This window comes from Ictidomys tridecemlineatus, chromosome 4, assembly GCF_052094955.1.
Source record: "Ictidomys tridecemlineatus isolate mIctTri1 chromosome 4, mIctTri1.hap1, whole genome shotgun sequence".
Taxonomy (NCBI): domain Eukaryota; kingdom Metazoa; phylum Chordata; class Mammalia; order Rodentia; family Sciuridae; genus Ictidomys; species Ictidomys tridecemlineatus.
Window position 1 is genome coordinate 128,407,838 of NC_135480.1, and position 16,040 is coordinate 128,423,877.

The 16,040-nt window shown below is 38.5% G+C and overlaps 1 protein-coding gene across 7 annotated transcripts in view; it reads left to right on the forward strand.

Annotated features, from left to right (window-relative positions):
- LOC101974187 (solute carrier family 28 member 3) overlaps window positions 1-16,040 on the forward strand; it is a 117,618-nt gene that overhangs the window by 40,161 nt on the left and 61,417 nt on the right. Inside the window, exon 1 of one of the 7 annotated variants that reach the window (XM_078047403.1) lies at window positions 7,348-7,460. The exons of the other annotated variants lie outside the window; for them this stretch is intronic. The gene's annotated coding sequence lies outside the window, so the exon portion shown is untranslated. Of the gene's footprint in view, window positions 1-7,347; window positions 7,461-16,040 lie in introns of those variants that run through there. 7 annotated transcript variants of the gene reach the window in all.

The window sequence follows — 16,040 nt, forward strand, 5'->3', positions numbered from 1 at the left end:
GAGCTTCTAATTCTCTTTATTATTATTCCCTAGTAAAGATATTATTCTCTTGCTTTTCTTTAGCTCTTTGAAAATGGTTTCCCTTTAGGATTTTTTTTTTTTACATATTTAAAATAGACGATTTCCTGTCTTTGTTTACACAAGTCCAACATCTAGGCCTCCTCCTGGACAGTATTCATCGACTGCTGTTTTCGTTTATATGGGCCATTCCTTCTTTGGATGAAAACTATTATTCTCAAAATATACGGTGGGAGGGCTAGGATTGCAGCTCACTGGTAGAGCACTTACCTAGCATGTGTGAGGCACTGGGTTCAATCCTCAGCACAATATAAAAATAAATATAAAAAAAAGTATTGCATCCATCTACAACTAAAAAAAAATTCATATATTGTGGGAACTTTGGAAAACAAATTGTCCTCTATTTATAAGGGTTTATTTCTTTTGCCATTTGTTGCTTCTGTGATGGTTGTTACTCTTAAGTTTGTTTAGTGACTTAACCACATAATTCTGTGTGGACTGTATTCATTATCATGTGTTATGTGGAACATTCCCAGGAATTTCTGAAGCTATGGACATTTGATCCCCCAGCTTTTCCATTAAAATTTTGCTTAGCTTGTTGTTTGCTCCACCTTGTTATCACCATCTCAAGTACCTGCCTGTTAAACAATTGCCCTCCAGGAAATAGTACTATATGACCTCTGAGTCAGATCAAACAAAGACAAGCCTTGTGAGGAAGTCTTCCAAGGAACTTCAAGACAGGTCAAGACAGGCAATTTTCAGGGAACTGGGCTTTAGGGCAACTCCAACCCCATTTTATCCCTCCATAGGCTGCTCGTTTTCATTCTGGTTGCAAACTTTTTTTTTTTTTTTAAGTCCTGTCTGGAGAACGGAGAATGGAATTAGGGAAATTAAAGATATTACAGAGCTTGCTGTTCTGAGATCTGAATCATTTTATCTGAAAAAGAACTCTGAATTGGTGTAAGCCTTTGTTTTTGTTTTTGGTTTGTTTGTTTGTTTTTCCCTAGAGTTCTGAAAAAGTAACTTTGACAGTTTTATCAGTGTAGTGAATGATATTGGCCACATCTCTGGGTTGGAATGCACTGCCTGATGGGTCAGGGGTAGATCAGGGCTGAGGTTCTGAGGCTTACAGCAATCACTGATGCCCTTTACCAGAAGCAGAGAAAGAATTTCATCATCTAATGATCACAGGAAAAATTTAAAAAAAAAAAGGAAGAGGAGATCGAATACTGTTCTTTCTACCATGAATATCCTAAAAGAGATGTCCTGATTCAAGAGACTTCTTTGGGGGCTCTGCATTTGGATTGCATGAGCTATGACTGGGTTTGTTACCCATATCTAGGTCCAAATGTATTTCCATGAAGATGTCATGACAGAAGTGATTGGGAACCCTTGATCAGCCATAGGCCACCAGCTACAAATGGCTCACAAGGCAGTTTGTGCTACAAGCACATCTCTAGTCTGCAGAGGGTCATCTGCAGAGATGATCAGAAAAATGCTCTGATCTCAGTTCATACAGAACCAAGACCAGTTCCCAGGCTCTGAATTTATCGTTCACTTACTGATGACAGAATCTCCATTTGACAGCCCCTTAATTTAAAATGAGAGAACTCTTCCCTGCTAATCCATCTCATTCACACACTGTTGATATCCAGTGGAGAAGCTGGGCCCTGAATGCTAGTTAAGGTGACTGTATCTGTAATTTTATATAGAAAAGATCATTGTGAACATGAACTCCAAGTCTCTATTGTTCACAGAATTTGGAACTCTTACCTTAGGACTGCAGATATAAGCAGACCCATGTGACCATGTGACTAAAGCACAATTTTTGCTGACAGCCAGGATTCTGGGTCTTTGGTAAGATCTAACTCCACTCCATACATGGAGTAGGTGACTTATCTAAGCCCCTATAATAAACTACTTTGATATGCTTACCCCCTTTTCCTTTTTCTTGGTAAAGCTCCCCCCAGGGGCTTTACCCTCTTGACCTGCTCAGCTTTAGAGAATACCAATGACCTGAGCTATGACCTGACATTGTGCCAGGCATTATGTTAGAAAAAGAAAGGGGAAGAAAGGAATAAAGAAAGAATGAAGAGGACAATATGCATGTCTGGTTCTTTGGAAATACATAAAGATAGTTTTATTAGGAAAGTCATGTGGGTCTCCTGTGAATGTTCAGGAACAAAGTACATAATTACCAGGAATGGCTGAGTTAGAAATCAAGGAAATGTACCTGAAGACTTCTCAATCTTTCCTCCGGCCTCCTCATCCTAAAAATTCAAAGTTTTGTTTTTTGTTTTTCATTTCCTCAAGTGCCAAATCTGTTTGACATAAAGTGTCATAGTTTTGATATATTGATTTAACAGAAATTTCTTGAGATCTGACATTGTGCCAGGCATTATGTTAGGAACTGGAAACAGGAAGCCACTGTTTGTTTAAAAATGAAACAATGGCAAACTATCATAACACAGCATCAGAAAGTGACCTCACCTAGTTTGGGGGGCCAGGGAATCATCCTAGTTTCCAAATATTCCAAATGAATATTTTATTTCTTCATATATTCAATAAATTATATTAAGCAACTACTACTCTGTGCCAGGTAGGAGGAAAATACTCATTTGGGAACAAAAGACATAATTGTTTAAGCTACCATGACAAGAACTATTTTCCACACTCCATTTTATGTGCTTAAATCAAGGTCTTGAATGGGAAGATTGGAGAGGGATGAGCAGGAACACAGAGTGGGGAAGAGAAGAAGCCAGGAATGGAGGCCAGTTCTCTTGCTTTACCCCAAAGTACTTTGCCAATTGTAAAAACTTCCAAGAATCCAAAACTGATGATAAAGTTAGGTTTAAAACTAAATTTCTTCATGTATATCTAAAAAGAATAAATCTTTTTTTAAAAACTAAATTTCTGTACTCTGTGGACTTGGAAAACTTCCAGAATAAACTAACCAGCCAGAGTAAGGAGGTATAACTAAAGTCATGGTATAAATTCCTCTATGAAACATGGCTGTTAATATGGAGTGTCATATTAACAACAATAGAAACAACCTGTTAAAATGGAGTGTCAACTATAGTCTGAAAGGGACCAGGACTGACAAAGCTGCACCCCTGTGCTTCCCCCAGGGGCTTTACCCTCTTGACCTGCTCAGCTTTAGAGAATACCAATGACCTGAGCTATGAAGTTCTACAGTTGTTCATGATGTGCCCTATTTCCCTATCAATGTCCTCCTCCTTTCAATTTTATCACTTTATATCTTTGCCAGGTTTTATTTTTCTAATTAAAGTTACTGAGTCCTGAGTTTCTCATCCACCGTAATCTAGGTTCAGGTTCAGGAACATTTGCAGGGAGGAAGTGGGTGGGAGAAGACAGGTCAAATTTGTACAGCCAGACAAGTTTAAAAGGAAAAATTACTTAAATGAAGTCCAGGCCCATCCAGATAAAGGAGATGGAGAGCAAAGGTCCAGTTACACGTTGAGCTGGAAGGGGATGGAGAGACAGGCTGCCAACAGAGACTTTTCTAGAAGCCAACAAATATATCACCACTTCCTTGTTCCCTTGCAAAGCACAAGGCCTTCGTGTCAGAGAAGAGGAAGAAAGACCTAAGGGAGGAAGGGTTGAGAAAGCACTGGTGGGAGCAGGAGAGGCCCTCTGCTGTGCTACAATTACTGATTGTCTTGCAAGTGGTTTAGACCTTGCCTGCAGGTAACAAGTGACCTTGTGGAGGGAAGAAAGTGAGCAGCTTCTGAAATAGCTAGATGAGGGGGAGGGGTACAGCAGATGGGAAAGATCAGAGCAACATACCAGGTATGAGGAGGGCACGACATGGGTACTTCCACATCCAGCTCAGTCAAACTGTCTGGATCTGCAGGGTCCACCATACAGGTCTGTTAGAAGTTTCCAACTCCTCTCTGTTTCCTCACCTAAACCACTAGTCTATGATGTAGGTCTACTAACACCACATCACAGACTACTGGGAAAGCAATGTAAAGCACTAGCACCCAGAAAATGCTTCAATATCAACTATGACTAATTAAACATTTTAGTTGGGGTGCTCTTTTGGTACAGGCCAAGCCCAACTGGAAATGCAAGTGTGAAATCAGTCTCTTGCACAGCAATCAGAGTGATCCACTGTTGTGGAGCACATGGAAGATGCTGCATGCAGCTTTGAGTTTTTATCATGTCAGCAGAACAGAAACCTCAGGCCTGTTAAGTCCATAAAAGGCTTGGTGAACTTGGCTCCCGATGTCTGCATCTCATCAGAGAATTTTACACTTATTTTTCAAAGGTTTTCGGATATTTTAATTTGTTTCCTATTTAGACAAATGCTTAAAAAAACAATTACTTACTGTAAATTTATTCCATGTGTTTCTGATTAATTTATATTTATTTAATCAGCACCCTTTTGAAAGAAGTGCCTAATGGCCAAGTTGGTTTTAGTAATCCCTACAAAGCGACTTTTTCCCAATATAGACTTGAGATCAATTTTACTGAATGTGCAGGAAGATTCCAAGTTGTGATATCTGTATAAACCAGTGATTACAGAAGAAAAAAAACAATTTTCAATAGCTTAAGGACAATTCAAGATGTTCTAAGATGAAGATATCATTAATAATGATCAATGTTTCTTGACACTATCTTTATTTCTCTCCCTCTCTTTTTCACCTTGTTATTTTGTATAATTAAATAACCAGTTGTATTATTTAGGGCTGACAATTTCTCCTAAAATGCCCTAAGAACAGGGACCATATATGTGATTCTCAGCACTTGCCCAGTGCCTATCCCATAGTAAGTGCACAATACATATTTATTGGAAGAATAAATGGGAAAGCCTACCACAGCGCCATAAGGAGCTGTTCGCAATATTTAAGGAGTAGAAAAAGCAACTAATGTTATGGCAAGATGCAATAAATCACTGAGTCAATCTTAAAACAGAAGATGGAACCATCTTTATTCACCAGCTGGTGGAACAACAAGCAGGTTACAAGTCTACACACTTCAACCCCTCTAGGGGTTAGAGTACACATTTTAAAGCATGGCAGTACATTAATCATAAGTGGCTGTTGCTATGATTCTAAACTATACACAGATCATAATATCTAAAATCGTAAGCAGAAGGGGAAGTGGGTCAAAATGACCCTAGTTGAATACAAGTTAAAGAATAGTAGTTACTAATGTCTAGACAATCATTAACATTCTTTTTTTTATATTGGTTATTCAAAACATTACAAAGATTGCAGAATCACATCGGTTACACATCCACATTTTTACATAATGCCATAATAGTAACTGTTGTATTCGACAATCATTAACATTCTAACAAGTACAGTATATAAGAATAGAAGGAACAATTTTGCCATTTTGTTTTGTCATTATGATATGCTAAGCAATTGTTGGTAGGTACACTGGCAGGGTTGTCCCAAGGGAGAAGTGTTTCTTACAAGAAATGGAGTTTCAGGTCAAAATAGTCTGCCTGGTCATTGCCCATATAGCATGATCCATAACACTACAGCCCAGGAAAGAGGGATAAGCAGTCTAGGTGGTGGGAGGAAAAGCAAAGTGTGACATCAGTGAAGCGGGAATACAGAGGTGGTCTACTGTGCATGATAAAAACTGGATTAGGAACATGCAAACCACTGATCTTGGCAAGAGTGATGTTCACAGATGGTAGGAGTGGGAACCAAATGGGAAAGAGTTGAAGAGTTAATTTAAGGCAAGAAAATGGAAGCAATAAATACGGACAGAAGATTGATTTTTTAAAAAATACATTTTTGTAGTTGTTGATAGACCTGTATTTTATTTATTTATACATAGTGCTGAGAATTGAACCCAGTGCCTCACACATGTCAGGCAAGTGCACTACACTGAGCTCCAGCCCCAGCCCCAAGAAGACTGATTTGTAATGGGAGGAGAAAGGATGCTTATCTATGAATTCTAGGCTTTATTCAGGGCAATCAAAAATTGATGATGATGGAAATATTAGAGAATCAAGGGAGAGAGTGTCTTAGTCCATTTTGTGCTGCTATGACAATATCAGAGATGGGGTAACTTATAAAGAATAGAAATGTATTTCTTACAGTTCTGGAGGCTGAGAAGCCCAGTATCGAGTTGCTGACATCTTGCTAAATCCTCCCATGGTTCATCCCATGGCAGAAGGAGACAGGGTGTGAGAACAAGAGGAGACTGAGCTCACTTTTAGAACAAACCTACTCTCTCAATAAAGAGCCCCCTCCAGCCAAGACAGCATTAATCCACTCACAAAGGCAGAGCCCTTGAAGGCCTTACCTCCCAAAATCGTTGCCTTGGGGATTAAATTGTAACACATGAACTTCAGGGACACATTCAAATCCTAGCCAAAAGGTTAACCAATAATCTCTGAGAAAGTATGGAGAGCTATGGCTGACTCAGAGTGAGGAGCAAGGGCATGATCACATTGTTACTCTCAGGATCAGCTTCTCCAGGAATGAATTTAGATTTCTCTAGTTTTATCCCTTCCAAATGTCTTATAAAAGTTCTCATGGGAGCATCTTCCTCTAGTCCAAATATATAGCCTATGCCATACACTATCAAACACAAATGGGCAGAGCAAATGTCAACCTACAGTAAGAATGAAAGATGACCCTATAGGAGCAATGGGCAGCTTGTCCTCCAGTAGAAAATTCTGCATTTATATGACTTTTAGCTATCTCCTGTCTAGGGACACCCTATATACACAGAAGATTTTTTTTTTGTCTAGACAATCATTAACATTCTAAGTGGTTAGGGTACATTGCACCCTAACCACTTAGAAGGGGTCCAGTGAGGACTGGGGATTGAACCCATGGGGGATTTACTATTGAACTTTATTCCCAGCCCTTTTTACTTTTTATTTTGAAACAGAGTCTCACTAAATTGCTGAGGCTGGCCTTGAACTTTCCATCCTCCTACCTCAGGCTCCTGAGCCCCACAGCTCTGACTGGCTATGGAAGAAATGTTCAAAAACAGTCATTTGGAAACATTTAACTCAGATCTTTTCTTTTTCCCCTCAGATGTCAAAAAAGAACAAAGCTAGACATTAACATCAGTTTAAGCAATGAGGAAAGATTTCCACTCAGAAACAAACTATTGCAATAGGAAAGAGTGCCCAGCGCAAACCAAACTCAGCTTGTGCAGAGGTGAATGGACCTTTTAAAAGGAGAATGAGGGAACAGAAAAAGGGTGAGCATCCAGTCCTAGTGAAGTGGAAGTTGCAAAAAGCATGAAGGAGCAGGGGATTGGTCAGTGTGAAACCCACTGAGTTTCCTAACTGCAACTTACAGGAAGTTAGGTTCCTATCTGCCCACACAGACTAGGGGCAAGAGAGTTACCTTCATGAATATTTGCATTGCAAAGAGTCTTGAAGACATTTCTGGGTGGGAGAAGATTTACATCTCAAAGGAGCAGAGAAAGGCTCTATAAAGGTACGCTATCCAAAGTAGCTGATCTGAGGAGGGGTTCTGGAGCTTATCTGCCTCTCTCAAGGTTCAGAGCAGGAACAAGTTAAGTAAATTCTCCAGGCAGCATTGGGCATTCTAGACAGGTGTTTCCAGGGGATCTAGGGCCTAGTCTTGAGCTTTTAGAAACTGTGCCAGTATTTCTGGAAGCCTCTTACTGTGGGAGGGTGGACCTCTGTCTCATTCTCTTGAGAGTCTACAATTTTTAAAGGTCGAGATTGAGGCCTAAGATGAGAAAAGGACCTAGAAGAGCCTAGAAGAGCCTAACTAGTGTTTGGTCATGGAAGGAGTCATTGCCGTTGACCATTTCTAAATACAAGATCACACTAGGGTACACACACCTACGTGCACAAACCCTCACCTCTGACTACCTAGTTAATCCACCAGTCTGGAGCTCCTTCAAAGAGTGGCTGGCTGTTCCTCAATATCCTAAAAAAATTAACATTGATTCAATAATAATATGCTGTTCATGATGCAATTCCTATGTGTCCAAAATATCATACGACTTTTAAAAGTCCTTGGTTATGCTTCTTGTGTCTCTTGCAGTTATACCATTCTCCAACATCAGTTTGTTTTTGTTGTTCATAATGCTGGCTTTTTTTTATTTTTCTTTTTCTGGTACTGGGGACTGAACCCATGGGTGCTCTACCACAGAGCTACTTCCCCAGCCCTTTTTATTTTAGTTTGAGAGCCCCTCACTAAGTTGCCCAGGCTGGACTTGAACTTGCAATCCTTCTGCCTTAGCCTCCTGATTTGCTGAGATTACAGGCATGCACCACTGAGCCCAGCAGACACTGGCATTTTGAATGGTTCAGGTTAAATGCCTTATTGTAAAATCTCATTTTCAGCATTTGGTTGTTTCCTTGGAATTCAATTCAAATACAACATTTGTTTTGGGGTTGCTTTTCTGGCTTTTTTGATTTGTTTCTTTTCTTTCATATGGTATTGTTGATTGAATACAGCCATGCTCTGTTGCTGAGCAACCTTTTTTATTTTTTATTTTGAAACAGGTCTCCCTAAACTGCTCAGGCTGGCCTCAAATTTGGGGTCCTCCTGCCTCAGCCTCTTGAGTTGCTGTGATTACAGGCATGCCCCACTGGGCCCAGACAGATCCAACATTTGTGACATCTCATACATGAGGGTGTATATTTTTAATTGCATTCACATCAGAAGGCACAGAATGTCAATTTGTCCCCATTGGTGTTGACTTGGTTAGGGTTGGGCAGATCACTCCATTATAATGGGACATTTTTCTCTTTTGATTAGCAAGTAATCTGAGAAGTAAACAGTTCAAGACTATGAACATTAAGTTCCCCAGCACAAGCCATCCAATTGTTTTAGCATCTATTGAGGACCTTTTCCTGAATCAATTAGTACTAGGAGTTACAAAATGGTGATTTTATTCCTTCAATATTCATTAACTTAAATTCATCTGATAAGAATGGATTTCCCGGGCTGGGGATGTGGCTCAAGCGGTAGCGCACTTGCCTGGCATGCGTGCGGCCCGGGTTCGATCCTCAGCACCACATACCAACAAAGATGTTGTGTGCGCCCAGAACTAAAAAAAATAAAATAAAATATTAAAAATTCCCTCTCTCTCTCTCTCTCTCTCTCTCTCTCTCTCTCTCTCTCTCTCTCTCTCTCTCTCTCCCCCCTCTCACTCTCTCTTTAAAAAAAAAAAAGAATAGATTTCCCTGCTTTCTTTTCGCCTAAATACATACATGCATACATACATGCATACATACATGCATACATACATATAATTCACCAAAGACTTGGTGACCTACACAACAGGAATTTCTCACAGTTCTGAGGCTGGGAAGTCTGTGTTCAAGGTGGCAGCAAGGTAGATTTCATTCCCAGGCCACTCCACTTGGCCTGTAGGCTACCCATTTCTCACAAGGGGAGAGAGGGAGAAAGAGAGAGAGAGTACACTCACATTTATTCTTATAAGGTCACTAATCCTCTCAGATTAGGATTGATCTTTACAAGTTCATTTAATCTTTTTAAAAAATCTTTATTTTTTTAATTTGACCTCATTTCATCTCTGTAAAGTTCCTCTTTTCAAGTTCAGCTACATTGGGGGTTCAGGGCCTCAACGCATGAATTTTAAAGTGACTTTCAGTTCCTAATATGGACTATCATTGTCTTTTGTTTAGTATTTTATAATTCAACTGCCAACATTATTTACTTCTTCCAACATTTTATTATGAAAGTTTCCAAATATAAAGGAAAGTTGAAAAAAATTCATAGTGAGCACCTATATACACACCCTCTCTGCTCTACAATTAACATTTCACTATACTTGCTTTATTGTGATTTTCAATTTGGGGTCCAGTTGTCTTAAATTTGGCTAGTGATGTAAGACTACTCTGTGACAAGGACTGACTATTAGACATAACCACCCTAGATAATAGATGAACCAACTCTTTTTAATTGAGGTTATGATTTAGCAAATTAATACTTTTAATCAGGTACCTGCTTATAGAGCAATAGCCTACTAGAAGGGGAAGTGGGGTGCAGGGGAGGGCCTTCACCTCCTCTGTCTGACAACCCTGAGGAAATGGAGCCACCAAGTGGCCACTGTGCACAGAACCACGCGGGGGCCTCCAGGAGCCTCCAGAATGAGGATCAAGCTGTGCATTTCAACTTCTATACATAACCAGGACTCATGCCTTCCAGTGGGAAAGAAACAACCACTTTTAGAAAAGTCAGGACATCATCTTTCAGACAATTAAGCAGAATGCTTAAAACATTTATTTGCCACTATTTCAAGAATCTAAATGACCACAATGCAAATGAACACAATGTCAAAGCCTTTACTCCTGGGTAAGTTTTTGTTGGTTTGTTTGTTTGGGGTCTTTTTCTTTGTTTGAATTTGAGTTTTTTTTTTTTTTTTTTTTGGTTGGTTGGTTGGTTTGTTTTTTTTTTTTTTTTTTTTTTTTTTTTTTTTTTTTTTTTTTTTTTTTTTTTTTTATTGATTGTTCAAAACATTACAGAGCTCAAGACATATCATCTTTCATACATTTGACTCAATTGGGTTTTGTACTCCCCAAATACATAATACAGACTCACTTCTGTTACATACTCACATTTTTACATAATGGCTTATTAGTGACTGTTGTATTCTGCTACCTTTCCTATCCCCTACTATCCCCCCTCCCCTCCCCTCCCCTCCCATCTTCCCTCTCTACCTCCTCTGCTGTTGTTCAATTCTTTCCCCCTTTTTTTTTTTTCCCCCCACCCCCTTGCCCCTCATAACCTCTTATAATTTTGTGTATCACTGAAGGTCTCCTACCATTTCCATATGTTTTCCCTTCTCTCTTGCTTTCTCTCCCCCCATTCGTCTTAGTTTACTGTTAGTCTTTTCCTCATGCTCTTCCTTCCTGTTCTATTCTTAGTGGCTCTCTTTATATCAAAGAAGACATTTGACATTTGTTTTTTAGGGCTTGGCTAGCTTCACTTAGCATAATCTGCTCTAATGCCATCCATTTCCCTGCAAATTCTATGATTTTGTCGTTTCTTAGTGCTGCATAATACTCCATTGTGTATAGCTGCCACAATTTTTTTATCCACTCATCTATTGAAGGGCATCTAGGTTGGTTCCACAGTCTAGCTATTGTGAATTGTGCTGCTATAATCATTGATGTGGCCGTATCCGTATAGTGTGCTCTTTTAAGGTCCTCAGGGAATAGTCCAAGAAGGGCAATAGCTGGGTCAAATGGTGGATCCATTCCCAGCTTTCCCAGGAATCTCCATACTGCTTTCCAGATTGGCCTCACCATTTTGCAGTCCCACCAGCAGTGAACAAGTGTGCCCTTTTCCCCACATCCTCGCCAACACTTATTGTTGTTTGACTTCATAATGGCTGCCAATCTTACAGGAGTGAAATGGTATCTTAGGGTGGTTTTGATTTGCATTTCTCTGATTGCTAGAGATGGTGAGCATTTTCTCATGTGCTTGTGGATTGATTGTATGTCCTCCTCTGAGAAGTGTCTGTTCAGGTCCTTGGCCCATTTGTTGATTGGATTATTTGTTATCTTATTGTTTAATTTTTTGAGTTCTTTGTACATTCTGGATATTAGGGCTCTATCTGAGGTGTGAGGGGTAAAAATTTGTTCCCAGGATGTAGGCTCTCTATTTACCTCTTTTACTGTTTCTCTTGCTGAGAAAAAACTTTTTAGTTTAAGTAGGTCCCATTTATTTATTCTTGTCATTAACTCTTGGGCTACGGGCGTTCTATTAAGGAATTTGGAGCCCGCCCCCACAATATGTAGATCGTAGCCAACTTTTCCTTCTATCAGACGCAGTGTCTCTGTTTTTATATCTAGCTCCTTGATCCATTTTGAGTTAACTTTTGTGGCTGGCGAGAGAAAGGGATTCAATTTCATTTTGTTGCATATGGATTTCCAATTTTCCCAGCACCATTTGTTGAAGATGCTATCCTTCCTCCATTGCATGTTTTTAGCCCCTTTATCAAATATAAGATAGTTGTAACTTTGTGGATTAGTCTCTGTGTCCTCTATTCTGTACCATTGGTCCACCTGCCTGTTTTGGTACCAGTACCATGCTGTTTTTGTTACTATTGCTTTGTAGTACAGTTTGAGCTCTGGTATCGCTATACCTCCAGATTCACACTTCCTGCTTAGAATTGCTTTTGCTATTCTGGGTCTTTTGTTTTTCCATATGAATTTCATGATTGCTTTATCTATTTCTACAAGAAATGTCTTTGGGATTCTGATTGGCATCGCATTAAACCTGTAGAGAACTTTGGGTAATATCGCCATTTTGATGATGTTAGTTCTGCCTATCCATGAACAGGGTACATTTTTCCATCTTCTGAGATCTTCTTCTATCTCTCTCTTTAAGGTTCTGTAGTTTTCATTGTATAAATCTTTCACCTCTTTTGTTAGGTTGATTCCCAAGTATCTTATTTTCTTTGAGGATATTGTGAATGGAGTGGTTTTCCTTATTTCCATTTCAGAGGTTTTGTTGCTGATATACAGGAATGCCTTTGATTTGTGCGTGTTGATTTTATATCCTGCCACTTTGCTGAATTCATTTATTAACTCTAGTAGCTTCTTTGTAGATCCTTTTGGGTCTGTTAAGTAGATTATCATGTCATCTGCAAATAGCGATAATTTAATTTCTTCTTTTCCTATTTTTATGCCTTTAATTTCTTTTGTCTGTCTAATTGCTCTGGCTAGTACTTCGAGAACTAAATTGAATAGAAGTGGTGATAGAGGACATCCCTGTCTTGTTCCAGATTTTAGAGGGAATGCCTTCAGTTTTTCTCCGTTTAGGATGATGCTAGCCTGAGGTTTAGCATATATAGCTTTTACAATGTTGAGGTAAGTTCCTGATATCCCTAGTTTTTCTAATGTTTTGAACATAAAGGGATGTTGTATTTTGTCAAATGCTTTTTCTGCATCTATCGAGATGATCATATGGTTCTTGTCTTTAAGCCTATTGATGTGGTGAATAGCATGTATTGATTTCCGTATATTGAACCAGCCTTGCATCCCAGGGATGAATCCTACTTGATCATGGTGCACAAGTTTTCTGATATGTTTTTGTATTCGATTCGCCAGAATTTTATTGAGAATTTTTGCATCCAAGTTCATTAGAGATATTGGTCTGTAGTTTTCTTTCTTTGAAGTGTCTTTGTCTGGTTTTGGGATCAGGGTGATGTTGGCCTCATAGAATGAATTTGGAAGAGCTCCTTCTTTTTCTATTTCTTGAAATAGTTTGAAAAGTATTGGTATTAGTTCTTCTTTGAAGGTTTTGTAGAACTCCGCTGTATACCCATCAGGTCCAGGGCTTTTCTTGGTTGGTAGTCTTTTGATGGCTTCTTCTATTTCTTCCTTTGTTATTGGTCTGTTTAAACTGTGTGTGTCTTCCTGTCTCAATCTGGGCAAATCATATGCCTTAAGAAATTTATCGATATCCTCGCTATCTTCTATTTTATTAGAATATAGGGTTTCAAAATACTTTCTAATTATCTTCTGTATTTCTGTAGTGTCTGTTGTGATATTGCCTTTTTCATCCCGTATATTAGTAATTTGAGTTCTCTCTCTTCTTCTTTTTGTTAGCATAGCTAAGGGCTTGTCTATCTTATTTATTTTTTCAAAGAACCAACTTTTAGTTTTATCAATTTTTTCAATGGTTTTTTTTGTTTCAATTTCGTTTATTTCTGCTCTAATTTTAATTATTTCTTGTCTTCTACTACAATTGCTGTTGTTTTGTTCTTCCTTTTCTAGGTTTTTGAGGTGTAGTGTGAGTTCATTTATTTGTTGGTTTTTTCTTTTTTTGATGAAAGAACTCCAGGATATGAATTTCCCTCTTAAAACTGCTTTCATTGTGTCCCATAGATTCCGGTATGTTGTGTCTGTATTATCATTTGACTCTAAGAATTTTTTTATCTCTTCCTTTATGTCTTCTGTAACCCATTGATCATTCAATAACATATTGTTCATTTTCCATGTGGTGTAGGATTTCTCCTTCCTTTTTTTATCATTGATTTCCAATTTCATTCCATTATGGTCAGATATGGTGCATGGTATTATCTCCACACTTTTATATTTACTAAGATTTGCCTTATGGCATAATATATGGTCTATTTTTGAGTAGGATCCATGTGCTGCTGAGAAGAACGTGTATCCACTTGATGATGGTTGGTATATTCTATATATGTCAGTTAGGTCTAGGTTATTGATTGTGCTGTTGAGTTCTATAGTTTCTTTATTCAGTTTTTGTCTAGAGGATCTGTCTAATGGCGAGAGCGGTGTGTTGAAGTCACCCGTAATTATTGTGTTATGGTCTATTTGACTCTTGAACTTGAGGAGCGTTTGTTTTATGTAGATTGCAGCTCCATTGTTTGGTGCATACAAATTGATAATTGTTATGTCTTGTTGGTGGATGGTCCCTTTTAACAGTATATAGTGTCCTTCTTTATCCTTCTTAATTAACTTAGGTTTGAAGTTGATTTTATTTGATATGAGTATGGCCACTCCTGCTTGCTTCCGAGGGCCATGTGAGTGGTATGATTTTTCCCAACCTTTTACCTTCAGCCTGTGTATGTCTTTTCCTATCATATGAGTCTCCTGAAGGCAGCATATTGTTGGATTTGTTTTTTTGATCCAGGTTGCTAGCCTATGTCTCTTGATTGGTGAGTTTAGGCCATTAACATTTAAAGTCACAATTGAGATATGATTTGTACTTCCAGTCATGCTTCTTTATTTATTTATTTTAGTTTGGCTAGTTTTACTTTTTTTGGTTATTTTCCTCCTCCTTTACTGAGATACCTCTTGTTGTTAGTTTTGGGCACTATTTTTCAATTCCTCTTCTTGTAGTATATTGCTCAGAATGCTTTGCAGTGCTGGTTTTCTTGCTGCAAATTCTTTTAGCTTTTGTTTATCGTGAAAGATTTTAATTTCGTTGTCAAATCTGAAGCTCAATTTTGCTGGATACAGTATTCTTGGTTGAAATCCATTATTTTTCAGCGTTTGAAATACATTGTTCCAGGATCTTCTCGCTTTCAAAGTCTGTGCTGAGAAATCAGTCGTTAACCTAATTGGTTTACCCCTGAATGTAATCTGTCTCTTTTCTCTGGTAGCTTTTAATATTCTCTCCTTGTCCTGTATGTTGGCTATCTTCATAATTATGTGTCTTGGAGTTGGTCTATTATAGTTTTGAATGTTTGGGGTCCTGTAGGCTTCCAGGATTTGGCAATCCATTCCATCTTTCATCTCTGGGAAGTTTTCTACAATTATTTCATTTAATATGCTGTCCATTCCTTTGGTTTGAATCTCTGTGCCTTCTTCTATCCCGATGACTCTCAAATTTGGTTTTTTAATGACATCCCATATCTCTTGAATAGATTGCTCATGGGATTTAAGCATCTTTTCTGTGTTGACTATACTCTTTTCAAGTTGATAAACCTTGTCTTCATTATCTGATGTTCTGACTTCTACTTGATCAAGTCTATTTGTAATATTCTCGTTTGAGTTTTTAATTTGGTTTATAGTTTCCTGCAATTCTAGGATTATAGTTTGATTCTTTTTTAAGATCTCTATCTCCTGGTAGAGCTCGTTCTTTGCCATTTGAATTTGTTTGTTTAATTCATTTTCAAAATATATTTTTATTGCTTGGACTTGCTGTCTCATGTCTTCTCTAATATTCCTTTCCATTTGAGTTAGGAATGCCTTGAGTTCTTTCCCTATCCCTGCTTCTGATGTTTCTATGTCCTCTTGTAGAATTAAGTTGTCTTGCATTGTTTGTACTCCTTTTTTCCCTTGTTTTCTCATGCTGTCCCCGTTGCTTTCCAGCTCTATTTGATTGTCGTGTTTCTGTTCTCTTCTATAGATTTGTTTTGGTTCTGTTTTACTCTGATGCCTCTCCTTAGTGTTGTTAAACTATGCCTGCTGACGTGGATTCCACTGTGAAGGAAGATCCGACGTCCCAGCTCCAGTGACGACACTACTTTGCTATGACTGGCCCCAGTTCCTTGCCTGGGTGTCCTGATGAGGTGGTGTGACTGCACTGTCT